Here is a 10434-nt window from a genome sequence, read left to right on the forward strand (position 1 = left end):
ACAAATATTTCTATACTGTCTCAGGCAAGTAATATATCGTTGCTGACCTCATAAATTATGCTAAGTACACAATTTATTCATCAGGTTATTAGATATGTAAACATTACAATTGTTATTTGACCATATTTCAAAATTTGGAGCGCATTTCGGTAAAATGGAAATAGTTGCCATATACCATTCCTTAAATAAAGGATATTTACTGTCTCTACGACTCTGGTGTTGTTGATGTCCATGAGCTACGTGAACCACATGCCATCTCTACAATGTTTCTATCGCTCGGCTATCTTCTTCCGTTTTATTTTATTGCTTAGATCGGTGGACGAGCTCACAGCCCACCTGGTATTAGTGGTTACTGGAGGCCATAGACATCTACGACGTAAATGCGCCACCCACCTTGAGATATAAGTTCTAAGTTTTGAAGTATAGTTACAACGGCTGCCCTACCTTTCAAACCGAAACGCATTACTGCTTCACGACAAAAATAGGCAGGGTGGTAGTACCTACACGTGCAGACTCACAAGAGGTCCTACCACCAGTATTAACACAAATTATAATTTTGCAGGTTCCATTTTTATTACACAATGCTATTCCTTCACCGTGAACTCAAAAAATTGGTACCGGCCTGGGATTCGAACACTGGTACATCGCTCAACACGAATGCACTGGACGTCTTAACCTTTAGGCCACGCTAACTTTTTATTCCCTACCCATTCGCTGGTAGCCTAAGGGGCTATTCCAGTTATCAACTACCTCGTTGGCGCTCTCGTTTCTAACTCCAACCTTTGGTCCCCAGGATCGGGAACGTAGTTACCGGCGGCCACGATGAGAGGGTTCTCGTGTCGTGCCGCTTTTTCGAAATGGCGCACTGATGTGTGATTTGCAGGGGTTTCAAATTAGTGCGGGGCGCGTGAGCGACCACTACGCTTACATAGGTCATGACCGGGCGTATGCAAGTTTTGTAGAGTGTCACCTTAATGCGAAGGTACAATTTACTTCGCTTGCAGATCATCGAATAGAGGCTTCATAGTATGAACGCGGGTCAGTCGCGTACCAACTTAATGTGGAGGTGGAATGTGATTCCTCTGTCGAAGGTGACGCCTAGGTATTTGATCTTCGGGGCTCACGATGTGGGCTGGCCGAATAGTGATGGGGCGAATGGTAAAGGTGTTTACGCGCCTATCTGGGAGTGGACTGGTCGAAGTGGTATTTGGAGGGCGACCCCTTTTGAAGAGCACCGCTGGGCTTTTCTTGGGGTTGGTGCCATAACCACTTTCCCATGGTGGTTGCTGCGGTCGCCGGTGCAATAACGACTTCTTCGTACACGAGTAGTAGATAGCCGTGTTATCGCCGAAGAGCGCTAGATGGGTCTCCGGAGACCGGGGCATTTCATTGATATACAAACTAAACAGTAACGGGGAGAGCGCGGAGCCTTGCAGGACTCTGGCTGTTAGGTGACGGGGGCGAGAACGAGCTCCCTCAACTCGATATCGGATCGATGCACACGACCTAAATCAAATGACACCGATACCCATCGGGCACGGGCTGGAAATACGCCCAACTACCAGGTTTACATTACATGAGGTGCATCTGTGCATTAGTGCATTAGTGTTATCTCGTCTCGTATTTATTACTTTCCATACGCCCACCTTTTTAGAGCTGCTATCTGTAGTTCAGTATAATTAAATGCAATCTCTATGTTTAACTATGCGGTAAGTAAAAATAGATTATCATAATTATCAACATTTGAGGCATGGAATATGCAGTAAAACGTTTTAAATCGTAATTGTTTCTAATTTAACATTGAAAAAAGGCCGATTTATTCTAAAATTAATTGCCTTTAATTATTGTTCTATAAATCTAAAACTATGGTTTTATATAAAAAATAGAGAGAGAGACCACAATAAAACCAATAATAAACGACAAATAAATTCGTAAGCGATTTTTCAAAAAGTTGATCCTTTAGGTACGTTTCAAGAATTAATTACATCCAAAACTAATTAATTAGGTACATCTAGAAGAACTGATAAAATTACAATAATACGAAACTTATCAGTCACGTTACACAATTTTACCAGTTTTTTTGAGTAAAAAAAGGCCGAAGATTAATTACGTAGGTACCTACCTTATTAGTAAAAAAAAAACAATGCTTATCAATGGAACCGAAATATGCGTGATTTCGGAAACAGATCTTCCCAAGAGTCAAGGTCTCTACTCGTTTATCTTTACAACAGTGTTAAATTGATAGCCCATTACACAATTAAACTTGAAAGTTAATAAACGCTGAAACATAAACAAGAATCGTTTAAAACTAATTACAAACTTGTTGCAAACAATGTTAAGAAATTTTACGTTAACAAATGTTACGGAAAGGGAAATTTATCTCAGAGATCATAATCCTATGTAATGTTTGTTAAGCTTGCAATACATGTTGGCCGAGCTTAGGTCAAGGCAAATTAATACAATGCAAGTGCTACTGCCTACACGTTCGGCAAGTTTACCGAAAACCAATGCAAATGGCCAATATAGACAAATTTTGAAAAGGTGCCCACGTTGGGCTCCTTCAGTTGAGAGAAATATATTAAGTGTATAATCTATGGTTGAGAGTGACATTTTGTACGCGTACACACGACCGACGCCAATCACGTAATGGCGCGCTGACAAACATGTAGACAGTACTACTGGCCAAGTGCGCGCGAGCGCCTTTGATTTGTGCAGAAAAACCGACAGCGCTCCGAAGTGCGACAAGTGGTCGCGAGGGACCGCAAGTTGTGGCAAGCTACGCCAAATGAGTTCTACACACGTTGGCGCTTGACTTTGCTCGGCCAACTAGGCGAGCGACTCCGAGCGATGGCAAGACAATGCAAATATACTGTATATACGTTGGTATTGGCGTTCACTCGGCAACGCTCGGCCAACATGTATTGCAGGCTTTGATGTTGAATGTTAAAATAGTCACGGGCGAATAATTAAATACACGCAAGGCATGTAACATACGCATGGCAGACATAAACATCATAACCATCTTCCTTGCCCTTTCCCGTTATCAGTGGTGCATTATGATGGCTTATGAAATAAGAATTTGTGTATTATTACACAATGTTATTCCTTCACCATGGAAGTCAATCGTGAACATTTGTTGAGTACGTATTTCATTAGAAAAATTGGTACCCGCTAGCGGGATTCGAACACCAGTGCAGTGCTCAACACGAACGCACCGGACGTCTTATCTTTTAGGCCACGACAACTTAATAAAAAACCCTTTACAAAACAATTGAGTCTTGGACCTTAAGTCTCAACTGGGCAACCTTCAGTTTGTAATGGGCACCAGTATCTATTTAGTGCTGAGTAGTCAGTAAATATTTAACATACAATGTGCCATTACACAATATAAAATAATTTGTTTTAAATGGGTTACAATCTTTTTTTTAAATAAAATAAATATTTTAGTCCATCATTATGATATAGGTTTACAAGGGACATTTATATTAATTCAAATTGATCATTAGTATCGAGTGAATATTTAAAGTTCTATTTATAAACACTTAAAAAAAAAAAAAAAAAACAGTGATTTGTTTAATACTACAAAATTTAGGTCATATAAATTCTATATAGGTATCAATGTTGTGATTTCTTATTGTTAACCTTCTTATCGGTATTATAGTTTCAGCTTCCTTCTGTTTGAAGTCTACTTCCACTAGTGGAAATTCTTCTAAATCTGGGTTTGTTGAAATATTCACTACAGTCGACTCATTAGTGTGTATGAAAATTGTGAAACTTTTATTCTCAGGCAAATTAACAAACCTATGTACCATAGAGGACAGTTTTAAACAAAAAGCACGCAAATTTTGTTCACAATTAATCAAATATGCATCTGAAGTGTCATCAAATGTGAAGTTCTTTTCAAAATCAAATACGAATTTTATCAAGGGCTTGTATTCTTCGTCGGTTGTCGCAAATTCAATTCGTTGCATTGTATCTGATTTGAGACATTCAGCAATGCTTTTGAGACACATATCGATGTATCTATTTACTTCTGGATGAAAACAGTGGTAAACCACAAAGTTGTATTTCCTTCGCATTTCAAATATATTTTCATGGTATATTCGTGTGTAGAACAGTATGCTGTGAAAGGCTACTGCTAGAAATTCTAGTGTAACATCCACGAAACACGGATCCATATTTTAAACATTTTCTGCATCTAATAACTGTTGTATTCTACTTATTTACATCTTTTTAATTATAGCATTTTTTTGATAGCCAGTGAAAGTTAGTTTATAAGATATGTTCCTTGGTTAAATTTCCTTTTATTAAGTTAGTTTATAAGATATGTTCCTTGGTTAAATTTCCTTTTATGTCTTTTAATATTTTCAATTTAACAGTGTTTTGAATAACTGGGGTAAATAAAGTAAATATTATGACTATTTTAATTTAACAAACTTTTCTTTATAGGACTTAATATGACATCAAACCAAAATAATCTCGATACAAATTCTTTGACAATGTCACTGTCATCATATAGTAGTACCGTAAAATGGGGCGATTAGGGACAAATTCCAACTTTATGACCAATTTTAAGGTAGTTGTTGATGTATATAATGCTATATTAGGATCAAAATGATTGAGTCTTGGGGGCATCTTTGTTGTCTAATTTAAAATTATGCAACTAACATTCCAGTTCAAGCAAAAAATGCAAAAATAGGTGTAATCCCTATTTACCCGAAAATTGCGGTTAATTGGGACGAAATGAGAAATTTGCTAGGGTTGGCACTACTTTTATTTTTATATATAGTTTTAATTAATTTATTTATTTAGTTGCACCAACAAAGTGATCATCAATAAAAAAAATTGAAAAACTGACAAAAGTACATGGCAGACATCACCTCAATTATAGGTGCAATCGACAGTGCATTAACAACAAAATATATATATAGTGGGCTTTCTTAGAAACGGTTTATATTTCTCCGTTCTTGGTAAGTACTTAGGGGCTGATATTTCTATCTGGGTTAAGAGATTAGGTGTGTCGGTTATTCCATGGATTAATCAGATGAATACCCCCACTCTGAACAAATATTAAATATTTTATTATGTATTACTTAGACATTTTTGTCCACCTTGAGATTTCATTGATCTTGTTACATGTCGCTGCAAAATCGACTTACTTATATTAAATTGCTTATCTATTTCAACTAAAGACTTGTTCCTAATTTCGCTTCGAATAAACCAAATTTTTACCAACAAATTTAACAAATATTGTTATAACTACATAGACAACCCTACAAACCTATACCTATTTATACTTAGGTCGTTTCCATTTCACGTATTCTCATCCCAATTGACCCCTTTTTCGTTGTTATTTATACCTAAGACGTCCCCAATATCCTCAAAAACAACAGATTTTTACATGTATTTTTATTTAATCAAATACATTAAAACCAATAACAACTGAGACTTACCTTTAATATATATGCTGGTTCAAACACTAAATAACGTTTATAAATCATAGTCGTCTTCTATTATTATCAAATAAATAAAAGAGAGCAAAGTTTCTAGCACTAAAATAATTACCACCACAGGAAGTTAATTTGAAACGCGATTTTTTATAAGTTAGCAGCTATTATCATGCATATTCAGAGTTGTTTTGTGAACTTTCAACATTCTACTATTAAACTACAAAAAATGGAAGATTTTGCAACGAATATAAAACTTATATTGAGCGTCGAAAGATTTTCCCGGTTTTTTCCCGATTCGCCTCTCAATCCCTAATCGCCCCATTTTACCGGTAGTAGTTTTTATTTTATTTTTCCAATTGAAAAGGTAAAAGTCTCATACTAAACAGCTTATATTTTTTATCATTTTTTTTATACGAAAAATGATATTATGAGATGTAATGAGATGAAATAAAATCTCAGTAAAATGGTGGTAATTTACTGAGACTTTTTCAGTGGACCTTTTGGAGGATCCCGAGAAGTTACGTTCAGCGGCTTTGTTTCATTTTCCCACATTTGTACACTTTCACATATACTAAACAGTTAATAAACCACCGTTATTACACATTTAAGCCAGAAGAAACACTAAATAGACAAAATAAAACAAATCACACAACTTCACTCCTTGCGTTCCCGCCTAACTATCGAGGGTAGAGGTAAGGAAAACCGTCTCATATGGGAGAAGCTTGAAAAAGTGTCCCACTTTCAACACTAAATAACAGTTCAAAACTCCTCCAGAATGGCGTTAGCATAGGCACAGGGTATGATATGAATTGAGCAGTTGTTAACTGATTGAAGTATGCTAAGTAAGAAAACTTAATATATTTAACTACACTAGTTACAGTGCTAGACTACAGTAGTTACAGTGTAATATAAAAGACCTCACATGTTTACGTAGACCAAATTAATTTTGTCAATATAACCTAAAATTATTGCTGTGGTAAAACGTGGAGACATCGATTGCATTTTCATATTAGCTTTAAAAAAAATACTTTTTGTGACTTTGTAGTGCTTACAGTTCTTTCGTCTTTTTTTATTTCTCTATTTTATTCTAATAGCTTACAGCGCCTCTTTTAAAATTTACCCGGATGCTACTGTAGCGCCACCCTTATTTAGGAAATTTTAACGGACACTTTTTCACACACAGAGACTGTTCTCTTTACCTTTATTTTCATTATATTTTCTCATTCTTTTCTATCAGTCTATTATTCAAATTTAAATGTGCCATTATGGTGGTTATTTGGTGGTTTATTCACTAATTAGTATCTGTGAAAGTACACAAATATATGAAATTTAAACAAAGCCGCTGGTCGAAGTTCCTCTGGAAAAGGTCACTGAAAAGGTTTCAGTAAATGACCAGTGTTTTTCTGAAACTATATTTCACCCCATATTATTTTGTTTCGTTTAATTTCATCTCGATCGATTAATAACTTTCTTTTTATTTATTACTTAGATGGATGGACGAGCTCAAGGTCTATCTAATGTTAAATGGTTACCGGAGCCCGTACACGCTTACAACGTAAATTGCCGCCACCCAATACCACCCACCTTGAAACATGAGTTATAAGATCTGTTTTTCAAATACAATTTCACTCAATAGATGTGTAACTAGCTTGTAAAACAGATAAAATAACTAGCAAAATCTACATGTTTGTGAGATATAAAATATGTTTTGATTAAATATTTGATATCTTTATTATGTACCACAAAGAGTACACGCGGCTAGTGAAAATAATTCACACTGAAAAACTAGGAAGGGTAGTTCGAGAAGTTTCGAGGTTATTGCTCTGTGATAAGAAATTGATTAAATAAACCACTATTTATACCTAACGAGTATGTTTTTTTTTTTTTAACTAATACATTTTTGTGGTTCCACTTCGCAGCTGCCTACCACCCCATAGCAACAACACAGTTCGATGACACGGCGTTAAGTGCCCCAAAGAAAATTCTATAGTAACACCTATCAAGCATTATCTTGGGTATCATAAAGTCCCAAACGGTGGACATGCTTTATAGAGTATCTACATTTTTTTTATTTATTGCGTAGTTGGGTGAACGAGCTCACAGCCCACCTGGTGTTAAGTGGTTACTGGAGCCCATAGACATCCACAACGTAAATGCGCCACCCACCTTGAGATATAAGTTCTAAGGTCTCAAGTATAGTTACAACGGCTGCCCCACCCTTCAAACCGAAACGCATTACTGCTTCACGGCAGAAATAGGCAGGGTGGTAGTACCCACCCGCGCGGACTCACAAGAGGTCCTACCACCACCTACATACATAAATACATACAAAAATAATAGGTCCTAGTAGTATAAGCAAAAATTTAAATAAGTGTAAAACACTATACATTCAACACATTTATTAAATACTAACTAGATAATATTTTACTACTTCAATTATCCGGGATAGCTTCCAAGCCCTGTAACAAAAAGTGCATATTAATAACTTTTGATGTTTTCAACATTAAGATGCTTACTATATTTTTTTTTTTTTAAAACATTTTATTTTTCTTTATATATACCTAATGTAAATGTAATGGGCACAGTCAAACTCCCTATCATTAAGATGCTCTATTTAAGTTTCTTTAATTCAAATGGTGGTAATCGGGCCTATGATCTGTACAGTCTAAGTGGCAATAGCTACAGTCTATCTAGAAGTACACTGGGAATCTTGTTTGGGTGATTCATATTAAATTAGATTACCGGATTTATTTTGTTTTATATCTGATATACGTATATTTTTAAATGTTGTCTCGGTGGCACGAAAGGCTGTCTTCGTGGCCTCTAGCCATGTAACGATGTTCGAATCCCGCAGGCGGTTACCAATTTTTCTAATGAAATATGTACTTAACAAATGTTCACGATTGACCCCTACGGCGAAGGAATAACATCGTGTAATAAAAATCAAACCCGCAAAATTATAATTTGCATAATTACTGGTGGTAGGACCTTTTGTGCGTCTGCACGGGTAGGTATCACCACTCAGCCTATTTCTGCCGTAATGCGTTTCGGTTTGAAGGGCGGGGTAGCTGGTAACTATACTGAGACTTTAGAACTTATATCTCAAGGTGGGGGGCGCATTTACGTTGTAGATGTCAATGATCTCCAGTGACCACTTAACACCAGGTAGGCTGTCAGCTTGTCCACCCATCTAAGCAATAAAAAAAATATAAAAAAATATGAGCCGTCAGAGTAAAAGTGGCCTAACCCACAATTTTTCATATTCGTGCTTATATATCGCTATTTATTTTAAACATAATAAATTTTGTTGCAAGAACGGTTTATCCCTAGTTTCACACATAGATAATTGCGTGAATTATTTTTGGCTACGAAGTATGTAAATGCGTATTCATACCCCTTTTACGGTGATGGCCTCATATGCAGGTTATAAATAATAAAAATCGGACTGTGGGACAATTGAGCAATTTCAGCTGCTTTACAGCTGCAATACACCAGGCATTCTATCCTTTACCGCACATATTCTTCAAAGATATTGCTTTCTAAACCTCATACTAGAGACAGCATGATGCTGCATATATCCCAGTAACATTTATGAGTCTATTTACCAAACATTTCAATTCTGGATCTTAGTTGAGCAACCTCTACAACACCAATACTATCCAGAGCTGATAAGATGGTGTTGGTGCCATAAATCCGCTAAGCATAAAGATATGAATACTTTAACAATCTATGGATTCAACATGTGGTCACCAGGTCCATTTTATTGTTGAGAGAATAATTTGGAGAATGGCAGTGCACTTCCAACCCTCGTGTAGGTTTAAGATAGTACCAGTACTTAATGCCTAATGTCTACCATAAATGTATATAGTGTTCACTATAATGTATGTTGCATTCATAGTTGATGAGTCAAAATTATTACTGAAGTTGAGTCTTGATACTCTTAAGGCTATTTTTTGTTAAATTATAAACAGTTGCTCATCTGTAAATTATAACCCTACCAAAATATAAATCTAATCTTATTGATCAAACAAAAGTTTAATAATTATTTGAGAATTGAAAAATTAGCTGTATCTAAATTTTACACAGTAGTAGAGAATAAAGTTAAAACAGACATTAACAGTGGCAGACATTAATATAACATAAAATAAAGTTGATATTGTATCATGCATATTATCTACTGTTTTTTTGTTTATATTATTGATGGTACTTAGTTAGCCCACTTAGTTTCTCGCTGGATCTTCTCAATGGGTCGCTTTTCCGATTCGGTGGTAGATTCTGCGAAGCACTGCTCTCCCTAGGGCCCGTGCAACACTCCGGTTTGAGCCCCGTGAGCTCACCTACATGTTAGGGCGAAGCTGATATAGCCTCTCAAGGCTATCAGCATAGGTAGGGAGAAAAAAAGATGGTACTTGATGAATTTGTACCATCCTACTGAGTTTCTACCTCTTAGGCTACCTTCAAATAGATAGGAACAAAAAAGGAATTTATAATAATTGCTTACTTACATTCACTTCATAAGGATTACCAGTAAGCCTCATATCCCTCTGGTACAACGCACGACTCCATCTATCAGTAAGCGAGCGTCTATAATGCTGAAACATGCAAATTTTAATTAAGGAAATAATAATTTGAATATGAACGATATGAGTTGTCATAGCAAAATCCTCATGTAGGGTAGTCGTTATAGTTTATGACTGAGAATTAGAAATCCCATCTAAAGGTGGTTGGCGTCATTTACGTTAATTACTATGGGTTACAGTAACCACTTAACACTAGGTGGGCAATGAGCTCATCCGTTCATCTAAGCAATAAAAGGCTGTGTTCATAAAAACAATCGAAAATTTAGAAGATATGCTTAGCAGTAACAAGCTAAAGAATATAAGTACTATTGGATTTAATAGAAAGGGAATTATTGTCATTTTTACTAAGACTAATAAAACTTTAATCTGAAGAAATATATTTTTGTATCTATGACAATAAAACT

Source organism: Bombyx mori, chromosome 5, assembly GCF_030269925.1.
Source record: "Bombyx mori chromosome 5, ASM3026992v2".
Taxonomy (NCBI): Eukaryota; Metazoa; Arthropoda; class Insecta; order Lepidoptera; family Bombycidae; genus Bombyx; species Bombyx mori.